This window comes from Schistocerca gregaria, chromosome 1 (genome assembly GCF_023897955.1).
Source record: "Schistocerca gregaria isolate iqSchGreg1 chromosome 1, iqSchGreg1.2, whole genome shotgun sequence".
Taxonomy (NCBI): domain Eukaryota; kingdom Metazoa; phylum Arthropoda; class Insecta; order Orthoptera; family Acrididae; genus Schistocerca; species Schistocerca gregaria.
In genome coordinates, this window is record NC_064920.1 from 980,524,528 (window position 1) to 980,537,599 (window position 13,072).

At 44.1% G+C, this 13,072-nt stretch overlaps 1 protein-coding gene and 1 long non-coding RNA gene across 9 annotated transcripts in view; one reads left to right on the top strand and one right to left on the bottom strand.

Annotated features, from left to right (window-relative positions):
- LOC126277415 (zinc finger protein 583-like) overlaps positions 1-13,072 on the top strand; it is a 92,945-nt gene that overhangs the window by 67,432 nt on the left and 12,441 nt on the right. The gene's annotated exons all lie outside the window — the stretch shown is intronic.
- LOC126277616 (uncharacterized) overlaps positions 1-13,072 on the bottom strand; it is a 52,858-nt gene that overhangs the window by 19,774 nt on the left and 20,012 nt on the right. For all 3 annotated transcript variants that reach the window (XR_007550613.1, XR_007550611.1, XR_007550612.1), the window contains exon 2: positions 7,853-7,955. This is a non-coding gene — a long non-coding RNA (uncharacterized LOC126277616). The remainder of the gene's footprint in view (positions 1-7,852; positions 7,956-13,072) is intronic.

The window sequence follows — 13,072 nt, forward strand, 5'->3', positions numbered from 1 at the left end:
CTCGATCTCGCCGGTCCATCAGACGCCATGGAAAGCACTATCACAGGTGCTAAATCGGAGGCAGCAGGTGACCCAGCAGCGTAATCTCCCTTCCCAGTCCCGTCAAGCTTTTCTCAGCCATGGACAACACCATCCTCCAGTGGAACTGCAGCGGTTTCTTCCACCATCTAGCTGAGCTCCGCCAACTTATCAGCCTTCACCCTTTCCTCTGCATTGCTCTGCAGGAAACTTGGTTTCCGGCAATGCGAACCCCCGCCCTCCGTGGCTATCGGGGTTATTATAAGAACCGGGCAGCTTATGAAATGGTGTCTGGTGGCGTCTGCATCTATGTTCTGAACTCTCTTCACAGCGAGTCTGTACCTCACAACACACCTTTAGAGGCTGTCGTTGTTCGGGTGTGGACGCCACAGGCTGTTACCGTCTTCAGTCTTTACCTTCCACCGGATGGTGATGTCGCGCAGTATGTCCTGGCTGCTCTGATAGCTCAATTGCCTCCACCTTTTCTGTTACTGGATGACTTTAACGCCCATAACCATCTGTGGGGTGGGTCAGTGGCAACAGGCCGAGGCGCCATCGTTGAGCATTTATTGGCGCAGCTCGATCTCTCGATCTTAAATGATGGTGCCTTCACACACTTCAGTGTGGCGCATGGCACATACTCCGCCATTGACCTTTCCATCTGTAGCCCTAGCCTCTTACCATCTGTCCAATGGAGAGTGCATGACGACCTGTGTGGTAGTGACCACTTTCCGATCTTTCTGTCACTGCCACAGCGTCAGTCTTCTGGGTGCCCTAGCAGATGGGCTATGAATCAGGCTGACTGGGACTTGTTCTCCTCCACTGCCACTATTGAGCCTCTCTCTAACGATGCCATTGATGCAGTGGTTCAATTGGTCACCACCGGCATCGTTACTGCCACCGAATCTGCCATTGCCCGTTCTTCTGGGTCCCTTCGGTGGCGGACTGTGCCTTGGTGGTCGCCTGAGATCGCTGAAGCGATTAAAGCTCACAGGCGGGCGCTTCAGCGTCACAAGCGACATCCCTCAATCAACCACCTTATCGCCTTCAAACGGCTGTGTGCGCGAGCCCGCTGCATTATCCGCCAACGCAAGCAGGAGTGCTGGGAGCGGTATGTGTCCGCCATTGGCCTCCATGTCACTCCATCGCAGGTCTGGGCCAAGATTCGCCACCTCTATGGCTATCGGACACCTGTCAGTGTCCTGCGCTCTCACTGAATGGAGCAGTTTGTACTGACTCCGACTTCATTGCAAACCGCTTGGCAGAGCAGTTTGCTACGATAGAACGTCGGAGTCTTTCTTTTCGCACTCACCGTCCTGAATTGTACAATGTTCCATTCAGTGAGTGGGTTGTACATGATCTGAAACAATCATTCTTCCCAATGGCAGGAGCTACTCCGCTGCAGTCATGAAAGGCGGTTATTACATGTCTGAGAGCCTATGAGAGCTTTCCAACTCCTTTGCGTACAGATCTTATCCTTGTGATTGCAGGTGACAAATTAAACCAGGTACTGTTCACTATGATCCCACACCAAAGTCTTGTATGGCATCTAACAATTCCAGGAAATATTGGCCTCTCCATGCAGGTTCGAGGTTAGAATAGGCCCAATGTATTCCTGACTGTCGTAAGAGGTGATTGAAAGGAGTCTCCTACTTTTCGGCCTTGAGTATTAAGGTCACCTTTTAGGATTTGACCTCCACAATTCCAAGACTTTTTAGAACTGCAGGCAGGCCATTTGGAGAAGGACCCATATGTGGTGCATCATGTATCCATCAGGCGCGGAAACCTTCCGCAGCTATATTGTCATGGCTCTTCTACTCCACCTGTAATCCAGCTATTTGCTATTTGAGTGAGGACACCTTACAAGGTGCATCATCTACATCCTCTGTCCACTGTCCTCATCTGCACCCATGATGATGATGGAGCTCTTCACACATGATGGCCACTGTGGTAGTCAGTCCTTCATAGAGGGGTCACCATGTACCCTCCTGATTGTTGCCGCCTGACAACACAGAAATTGCATTGCTGGTGCCTGAGATGCAAACTCCCCAAATATGCCAAGGAGCAGATGCCCATGTTCTTGGGGCATCAGGACTCCCAGCAACTGCCATCACACCAGGTGACCTATGCTGTGGCTTGGTGGTGTGTGTGGGGAGAGCTCCTGATTGGATGGGGTGGCATCAGGGCGGATGATCTACAATGAAGTGGATGAAGTTGTGTGATGCTGGTGGTCGAATTGCTCCAGCAGCCTCTAAATCATTCCCTTCCCTGGCAACATTGTGGTAGGAACTTAGGGCTAAAGATCAAGGAGAAGCATATTCTCCTCAATACTTAGTTTGTGCATGGTCTGATGGGGAATTCTTTTTGACAACAAAGTCCGTTTTTCTCTTTGAGAACTTAAAGAACAAATATGGAGAAATGGCGGGAATATCCAAAATGCGGAACAGGTCAGTCCTTATAAAAACAGCACCCCTTGCCCAGTCATGTGCATTGCTTGCTTGTGCCAAGCTGGCTGATGTCCTTGTCTCAATTGCCCCCCCCCCCCCCCCCCCCCCCATAAGAGCTTAAACGTAGTCCAGGGAATTATATTCCATAGAGATCTCCTCTTGCAGTCCGATGACAAGTTGTGTCCCAACCTCCTGTGACAAAATGTACACTTTATCAGTCGTATGTATAGGAGACCTAAGGACAACAGGGTTGCTACCAACGCCTTCATCTTGGCCTTTGAGGGTGATACGTTGCCTGAAAATGTCAAGTTGATGTGTGATGTCAAACTCTATGTTCCTTCCCCTATGCAGTGCTTCAAATGCTAGGAATTTGACACATGTCCTCTCGATGTAATGCCAGCCTCACATGTCAGGAATGCGGACATCTGTCACACAAGAACATTCCTTGTGCCCTCCTCCCATTTGTGTCAACTGTTGAGAGCACCATTCCTTCTGTTCGCCAGGCTGCACTGTTTCTCAGAAAGAGAGGAAGATAATGGAATATAAGACTCCGGATAGGCTGACCTACACGGAGACAAAAAGGAAATGCAAACTTCTTGACGCTGTACACAAGATTTCCTCATATGCTACAGCTATGGCATCACCACCCTTTATGAAAACGGCATCCCTAACAGCTTTGCCTCTTAAAGTCGACCTCTAGGGCCCGCAGACCTTGATGTTCGGTACACTCGTCTTCCCATTGCTCCCCTAACATCTACTTTGGTAGCAATGACCCCCGCAGCCATCAGTGACATTGGTCTCCACCCCTTGGCCGGAGAAGTAACAGACTCCTCCAGCTGCTCTTGCAACAAGGGGGTCTCTTGGGACATTACCTTCCAAGGCTTGTACTGCTGTGAAGCCAGACACCAGCAAGTGGCTGACAGAGCCACAAGGTGCTGGTCATAGGGCCTTGCGATCATCATCGGTTCCTGAGCCAAAGTCAGGTAAGCCCTCCCAACCGAAGAAACCAAAAGAGAAGTTAGAGATTAGAAAGAAGAAAATCATGAAGAAAAAAGAGACCCCAGTGGCTCCCACACCACTGCTTCCTGCAAGTTCCCATTCTGAAGATGTGTCCTCCGAGGACCTAGTTCTCACTTGTGCCTTGGAACCAATGGACACAGAGACCACAAGCCCTCAACAGGTGTCTGCAAGTGACCCTGAGACATAAACTGCCTCCTTGATCCCGTCATGCCTTCCCAGGCAACAGAAAGCATCATTCTCCTGTGAAACTGTGGCAGTTTTTTCCCCCACCTGGCTGAGCTATGACAGCTCTTAAGCATTACACCTGCTTTTCGGCTGTCCTTCAGGAAATCTGGTTTCCAGCAATGTGGGACACCCCCCCCCCCCCCCCCACACACACACACACACAAATACACTCTTTGTGGCTATTCATGGTATTAAAAAATCGTTATGACTGTAACAGGATGTCAGGTGGAGTACGTATATGTGTCCTTACCTCTGTCTATAGCAAACCCGTGCCACTTCAAACACCTTTAGAAGCTGTGGCTGTCAGGGTGTTGACAACGCAGGAAATTACCATCTGCAACTTCTATCTTCCTCCAGATGATGAAGTCCCACAACATGTATTGGCTACCATAGTTTCTCAACTCACTCCACCTTTTCTACTTCTGGGTGATTTCAGCAAGCGTAACCCTTTGTGGGGTGGATCTAAGATTACTGGCTGTGGTAAAGATATGGAAAGCCACTAACTCAACTTGACCTTGGCCTCCCAAATACAGGTGGCCCCACTGATTTCTGTGTGGCACATGGCAAATACTCAGCCACTGATTTCTCAGTTTGCAGTTGTGGCCTTCTATCGTCTATCCACTGGAGACCTCATGATGACTTGTGTAATAGTGACCACTTTGCACCCTCCTGTCCCTCCCGGGCATTCCTCACGTGGACACTTGCCAAGGTGAGCTCTTACCAAGGCTGACTGGAATGCTTTCATGTCTGCTATCTCTGTTGGATCTCCATTGCTTGGTAAGATCAGTGTGATGCTCCAGAATGTTACTACCACCATTGTTTCTGTGGCTGAATTGCTTCGCTATTCCTTGTTCCTCAGGTTGTCCCCAGCGGAAGACAGTGCCTTGGTGGTTGCTGGAAATTGCTGCTGGTATTAGGGATCGCAAGTAGGCGCTACGGTGTCGTAAGCAGCATCCATCAATGGAACAACTCATTGCCTTCAAACGGCTGCATGCCCAGACCTGTCAACTAATCAAAAAATAGAAGCAGGAATGCTGGGAATGGTATGTCCCCAACATTGGAACACGAACTTGTCCTTCCCAGATTTGGACTAAGCTCAGACACCTTTACACCTATCAGACCCCTGGAGTTATACCTGGGATTTCCACACATGGAGCTGTATACACCGACCCAGATGCAATCACAGAGTGTTTTGCCAAGCATTAAGCTCAAACTTCTGCATCTGAGAATTACCACCCTGCCTTTTGTACCCTAAAACAGCAGGTAGAACGACAACACCTATCTTTTACTACATGCCACACTTAGTCTTATAATGCTCCATTCAGTGAATGATTTCTCAATGCCCTTTCACATTGCCCTGACACAACCCTTGGACCAGACCACATCCATCACCAAATGTTGTTAAACATCTGTTAGTGCATTATCTGTGCCACCTCTTCAACCACACCTGGAGTGTTGGCGAATTCCTATTGCAGTAGCGAGAAAGTATCATCATTCCAGCACCAAATGTAGTAAAAACCCATTTGATATGGATTGCTATCATCCTACTAGCCTCACCAATGTTTTGTGCAAGCTGCTCAAATGTATGGTGAGCTGGCAGTTTGTGTTGGCTCCTTGAGTCTCGTGGTCTTCTGGTTCAACCCCAGGGCAGTTTTTGCCATGGCCGCTCCACTATTGACAACTTGGTATATCTGGAGCCTGCAATCTGAATGGCATTTTCCTGCCATCATCACCTTATTGCCGACTTTTCCACCTGCTGACGAAAGCCTGTGACACCACTTGACGATGCCACATCCTTGCTACTTTGCATGGGTGGGGTATCCAGGGTCAGCTACCGATTTTTACACGGAACTTTTTGTCACTCCTCACCTTCAGAGTTCGAGTCAGTGATTGATACAGTTCCCCCTGTATCCAAAAGAATGGGGTTCTGCAGGGCTCTGTACTTAGTGTCCCACATTAATGGTCTAGCAGCAGCTGTGGGGTCCTGACGACTTTTGTATTTTCCTTTGCTCATCTGCTACTGGTGTGGCTGAACGTCAACTGCAGGGAGGCATACAAAAGGCGCAGACATGGGCCCTTACCGACGGCTTTCAGTTTTCAGCCGCCAAGACTTGAGTCATGCGCTTCTATCGGTGTCATAAAGCTCACCCACAACTTTATCTTGATGACCATCTCCTTAACCTAGTGGACTCTTATCACTTTTTAGGACTGGTTTTCGACACCCACTTAACTTGGCTTCCCCATATTTGTTGGCATAAGCAAAAGTTGTGGCAGCACCTTAACATTCTTCAATGCCTGAGTCACACCAACTGGGATGCAGATCGCCCTACTCTGTTGCAGCTGTATAAAACCCTTGTACAGTTCTGCCTTGACTATAGCATATGGTTCAGCGTCGCTCTCAACATTGCAGATACTGGACCCTATACACCAATGTTGAGTTCAACTTGCGGTGGTAGCTTTCCGTACAAGCCCAGTGAACAGCCAACTTGTGGAAACTGGGATTCCTCCATTGCTGATCAGTCAATGACAACTGCTCACCAGTTATACCGCACTTATTCGCAGCTCGCCTAACCATCCAGGTTACCACCTCCTTTTCCCTGACATGACGATCCATATCCCGAAAAGGCAATCCAGATCAGGGATTACAGTTGCAGTATGTATCCAATCCCTTCTCACTGAACTCGAGTCTTTCCCTCTGCCACCTCTCCTCCAGGTTCACTCATTTACACCTCCATGGTGTATACCTTGACAACAGCTTTGCCTGGACCAGTATCAAATCCCAAAAGAGTCAGTACACCCTGCAACCGTCCATCACCTGTTTCTCTCTGTTCTTGATGTGCCCAGGATTCACTGGTAGTTTACATTGATGGCTCAATACTTGATGGTCATGTTGGGTTTGCTTATGTTCATGGAGGACCTGCTGCACAGTGCTTATTGCCAGATGACTGCATTGTTATCACTGCAGAGCTGATACTCATCCCTGGTGCTCTTGAGCATATCCGTTCAAGTGCCGGCGAGTCCTTCATCATTTATAATGATTCCTTGAGCGCCTTACAAGCTCTCGACCAGTGCTATCGTTGCCGTCCTTTGGTAATGGCCATCCAAGAGTCCGTATACATCCTCAAACAATGTGGACGGTCAGTGGTCTTCATATGGACCCCGGGACACTTCAGAATCCCGAGAAATGAACTTGGTAGCCAAAGAGGCTACTTGTACAGTGCAAGGTTTTTGGGTTCTGGAATACAGAATGGCACTTGCTGACTTTGCCAAATAAGTTACATATGGTAAATGAGACAGTGACTGTGACAAGGTCCCTCATGCAAGTCTCTCATAAGGACTCCATTGTCCTTTGCCGGCTCTGCATCAGCATACTTAGCTGGCTCATGTTCAACTCCTATGTCTCAAGGACCCACATCAGTGTTGCTGTGGACTGTACAGTTTTAGACAAGGTCCTCCAACTTATTGTTCAGCCCTACAGTTAATATTTTGTTGATCAGTTCGCCTGTCAGAACAATGCAGAAGCACGCTTTGGCCACCTGAACACCTTCCTTCAGGAGACAGGAATTGACTGAATGGAATGACCTGCATATATGATGACGTGAACGTGGTTGAGCATGCTTGGCACCAGTTGAAACTTGCAATGTGCTGTTGCAAGAATTCTTGTCACACAATGGGTGACCTCAGTTCAGTCACCAAACAGTGGGTTAGGCTTGAACAGCAATGTCTCTGATATCTTGTGGGCAGCATACCAATGAGGATCCAAACAACTTACTTTGCGAATAGTGGTGGAATATGGTACTGAATGTTAACCCAGCAGTAGATTTTGATTTTAAAGGTGTGCAAGGATGTGCACTTTCAAACAGACTGCCTTTATTTTGGTTGTTGTTTTGTTTTTATTTAACAGTAAAATTATGTTTTTAGTTTCATAATGCTTATCCTTCCAGCCACTGCTTCCTCTGGATGTAAATCAAACACAAATCTGTTGGTCTGCAGGTGATTAAAACTATTTTTGAGCATTTTGCATAGAAGAAGATTATAAATATATTTTCATACTACTTCACATCATTAAAAAACCATAAGCCCCGTGTAATATGGGCGTTCAACAAGAAACGAGCCAGAGGCATAATTACAAAAACCAGTACCTGTATGTTAGAAGTATTCACCCTGGCTGTTGAGACACTTGTCCCACTGTGACACAAGGTGGTGAATTGCTGTCTCTGAATTCCAGACTGAATTAGGACTCATCTGTGAAAACAACATTGTGTAAGGTAACAGGGGATAATATGGATGTCTTTCAAGTAGTTCGTAATTTAAATTTAAAGCACAGCAGCAGGAATAATATGTTGGGCAAAATAGACCGGAAAATAATTGTTTTGTGTTTTGATGGGTATTGTAGTTCCGTTGCAAAGTGTTTTGTCTTGCTTTTAATTGCAATGAATTGCAATGAATTATGGTGATAAATGTGTATAAAATTATATAATGTGTTTAGGTTTAAGTATTTAAATCTTATAAAAATTGTGAATGAATTGTGGCCATGTTTAGGGATTCTTTTGACTAATGTAGTGTCACGTGATCTAACTCAGGACTGTGGATATGAGCGGGAAAATAGGGGTCTTTGGTCGTTGTCCGTTGTGGTGGTAGGTTGGGAGTGGCAAAGTGCCACGAGTGTAAGCATGGACGCCAGTGTATGTGAAGGAGCAACGTGGAAGTGTGTAGGTGTGAGACAATAAGCAGTGTACGAATTGCACCGATTATTATTATTTATACAGATCAGATTTATTTGTTAACTTAAAAATGCATGGCCACAAGGTTAAAGTGCTTCTTTTGAATAAATAAGTTTCAGTCTGAACATGTATAGTTAAATTCACTGTTGTTCAAAAGCTAGCCAATATATGACTCAATAGTAGGGGCACAAATGCAACTGTTCACTACCAACCCCCATTTGCAGATGAGCCACATGAAAAATAGGTAGTGAATGAGCCCGAGTACAGTTGCAATTGGCCTACTGTTCAACCATCAAGGCGGCATGTTGATGACTCAAGACATTCCCTTCTGTGAAGATGCATCGAAGGTTGACATACAGCAGGTCTCCAACAATAAAGGTCACTCTGCCGAAGTCTTCTGCACACCATTTGCCTTGATACAACATGTCCAGTGTATCCTGAAAGCTAATGTCCCAGTAACAATGCAGGGCTTGGGCAGTACTGCCGTGCCCATATAGCCAAGTAGTGGTACTCTCTTCTGAAGTCACATGTGGTCAACTCTGCCCTTGTCTATGGGATACAGTTTCAGTCTCTATGAACTGTTGACACATGCAAGAAACAACAGAGCGATTCACATTAAGCCATTGGGCCACATCAGTTTGCAGCTGCCCTGCTTTCTTTCTTTCTATGGCCCTCTACAGCAGAGAGTGTGGTAGGCAACTTCTCTGAGGCATACTGCATTGTTTGTGACAGTGTACACAGCGATTTTGGATGTAGGGCTACCCAGCAAACACTACCTCATTTCACAACTGCCATTACGTCGTCATTGGCATGTTTGTCCGTCGACTGGAATACCGTCTTCCATGCAGAACATATATCGTACGGATGTCTCGTTGACAGTTTGTATGATTATATTGTGAATTAGACACAGAATGGGGAAACGCAGTTTGTTGCTTTGTTTTTGGACACCAGTGTATGTCATGATACCGCCATAACAAATTAATGCTGCTGTAACACCTGTGTTTGAGCAAAGTGCAGTTTTGTAACTAACCCACCTCTAATTGACTTCAGAGGTACAATGTAGGGTATAACACAAGATGAATTGTTAAAATAATTTAAATTCATTCTCTAGGCTAAACAGGTCTTGAAACCTGATCTCAGAACTAATGGAGTTGCACAATGTTTTGTTGGTGAGCCCCTAAGAAAATGTGTCTGGAGAAAACTGTAGCAGATTTAAGAAATATTAGGTTACCTACATCAGACTGCTTTTCAAATTGTGGAATCTGTCCATAAACACATTAATGTAGTGCACTGTTTAACAATGAAGAGCTGTCTGCATGCAATACAGTGAAATGCCTTGCGGGCAACCATTGTGTGTCTGTCTGGCAATAGCATGGTGGACACTTGAAGTGTCCATGCCCCATGTGGCTGAGTTGGAACAGCCTACAATAAGCATTTGCACAAACTGTATGTTTAAACCAGATTGAAAACCTGTTTGAGGCTGAAACAGGTAAGGCCGCAAATGATTCAACAGCTGCAACCATATGAAAAGTAATGATAATGCCCTGTAGTGTTTATTTTTTACGTGATATAAGATCCATTAAAGTGAAATACAGTATCTACAGTTTCTTTTGCTTAAGGTACTACCAGGTTTCTTAGAAATAGGGGCATATTTCATTGCTGGTTGGTTTCTCAAATAAACATTGACAGAGCTACCAGCTGGACTGTATTTCAACACATTTCCTCAATTTTGTTTCTTGTGAAAATGGATAGGACATTTCAAAGCCGCTAACTCGACCTAATAGTATCATGCTGCCCTGATAGTGATATATCAGCTAGTCAGCTGTTCCTTTTTCATGTTGACTTCCAACAAAAACAGAGCCCATAATTTTTGTGTCATGCTACCCACAGACCCAATTCCCCACAGTTTTAAGTGCAGACAGACATTCAAGTTAGGTAAATTATCAAATGTTCCCAGCGTGTAAAAAGCAAGAAAGGAAATAGTCCCAAAGCACTGGCCAAAGTGAGCCCAAGAAGCGAACATACTGTACACTTCAGCAGCCATACAGTTTATCCTAAATCAGTTGTCATTAGTTAAAGGACTACTATGCAAAAGAAAGTTTAGTATTCAAGCTCTGTGTAAATGAAAAGGCAGCCAACATAGAGCAGCAAATGATTGTGTCACCCTGGTGGACTTGCTGAAAACCCTGCCTACACAAGACAAAACAAATTGCACTTCATTCACTGATCTCCCCCCCCCCCCCCCCCCTTTTCTTTCATCTTAAACTGTGAACTGCCACTCCAAAGATTAGGATTAACATTGAAAAACCTATCGGACATATTTATCAATACTTAAAATTTTTTTGGAGATATACTTTTCAAATCATTGTGAAGCTTGAACTTCAAAGAGTATTTTGCAGTGCATCACACGCTAAAGATTCCTTTAACTCTAGTTACTACAGGAGAAATGTCTTGATGGAAACCATTTTCACTTTTAATCACAATGCCACTGCTTAAACATCATGGAATAAGTTGCAGCAAGGCAGTTACCATTTTCAATTCCAAGCCGTCACAGTCATTCATATTATTGTTGCATCTTTGTGAACAGATGGGTGGTTATAGGAGAGTGTACGTTTGTTATGGATGTCTACACCTTGTTCATATTCTTTGTGGCATTCCAGCACCAGTTAGGCAGAGGGTTCCAAGTGGGCCTGCCAGTCATGTTCCTTTAATATTTTATGTGTGATATTTGCATACTGCACGACATACATTTTTTTAGCTTCCTGCACCTTAAAAAACAAGATCAAAAAGAACTGGCATTAGAATCTTCATTGTTATGTCCCGGTTCCTCTCCACACCATCCCTTCGAATTGTATTGCCTATCCAGTCCTCTATACCTTGAATATATGACAGTTTAATTGTGTGGTCTACATTCTTTCTTTTTCTTTCTTTTACACCATTTAAGTCTTTTCTAGTCATGTGGTATAATAGTGCCCGTTAGCTGATCTCTTCTCACTTTATTAGCTGAGTAAAATCATCATCTTAAAGCAACGTTTGATGTTCTTATTCCTCTCTATGAAAACAGTCCATAATATATACACGATCATTTCCTACAAGAAACTTTGTTCATTTGAGGTGACAAGAAGGTGGCACTATTTCTCAGTCAGTAAACTCTGGTTTCGTCGGTGCAGGTTGCTGAGAATATTTGGATTCCCTAATATTCGTTTATGCAAGACATTCAGTTTAGAAAATAAGTTTCATAGCCTCTACCAGTTACATATCTATAAGGGGCATTCAAAAAGAAACAAGCTGGAGGTATAATTACAGAAACCAGTATCTGTATGTTAGAAGTATTGACCTGGCTGTTGAAATGCTTGTCCCACCGTAACACAAGATGGTGAATGCATGTCTCATAATACTCCAAGGGCTGCGATGTTAACCAGTTCCACACCTACAGCTGCCTCTGTTCTTCATTTAGCTTTTCGTAGGCTGCCTTGCCATTTGTCTGTTCTTCTTCTATGTTGTAGGCTTCTGTTGTGTGTTGTGCAACAATCAGCAGGTGTCTGCAGGTTGAACTGTTGGCAAGATTTGCCATGCTATTGAAAAACATCCTCCAGTTCTGGCGATGTGAAGTTGCAGACTGCAGGTGTCATGTGCATTGTTACTCACGCAATATACAGTGCTTTCTTCAACCAACCGCTGTTATGCATGATAGTAAAGTTAGATTGTCAATAGATAGCATCTTCGAAATTATTTACAGACACATGTATGACCGAAATTGCATGATAGAGACTAAATTTGCACAAAGAATCTAAACAATAGAACAGCTTTGGTACATAATGTTTGGACACCTTCTGTATTGATTTCAAAAAAAGTTTGAAAATGAAGTTTTTTAACAAAAAATATAACTTTAAATATTTGTGTATTTTTTGTCATTAGTGGTGAATGAAATCCTGAAAATGATGTCTAAGTCATTAATTCTGAGTAAGTAATATGGGAGATATTGTGTACCAACAAAAAAACACTATTGAGAAATAATTATGATTGCTCTAGAATAATATTGGTCATTGTTGCTGCAGTCTTATCTGTATGAAGATGAGTTCCCATATATATGTCATTCAAATGTTATTGCTATATAAGTTCTGGATGGTCATGAAAGCTCCACTCCCATTTCTGTAGTGATGTAAACTGATGGTAACATTAACAATAGCATCTAATTTTTCTTCTGATTTTTTAAATATAGCTCAATGGTATGTACATACATGTTTCTGGGCTCTGCTTTTTGCATATTTTTTCTTTCTGCACACAATCCAAATGACTAACACTTTTTTCTGTTTATATATGGCATCAAAATTCTTTTTTTATTCATCTTTGCTATACCACTCTTGGGCAGGGTAAATCACTGCATGAAGTTCTACTTGTTTTACACACAATGTTTAATGCAGTTTCTGCACAACATTAGTAGCAGTAAACATTAACCATTGTTGATTTTTCTGTCAGGATGTTTAAAAGTTATTTCCTATCACACAGTCACTCTTTCATTATGCAGGTTCATCTTCATTGTGGCTTGAAACAATTATCTTCATTAAGAGATAAATACTCCACCTCCGAGATCACTTCATCACTCCTAGTTATTTTACTTGTTTTCCCTAACACTGT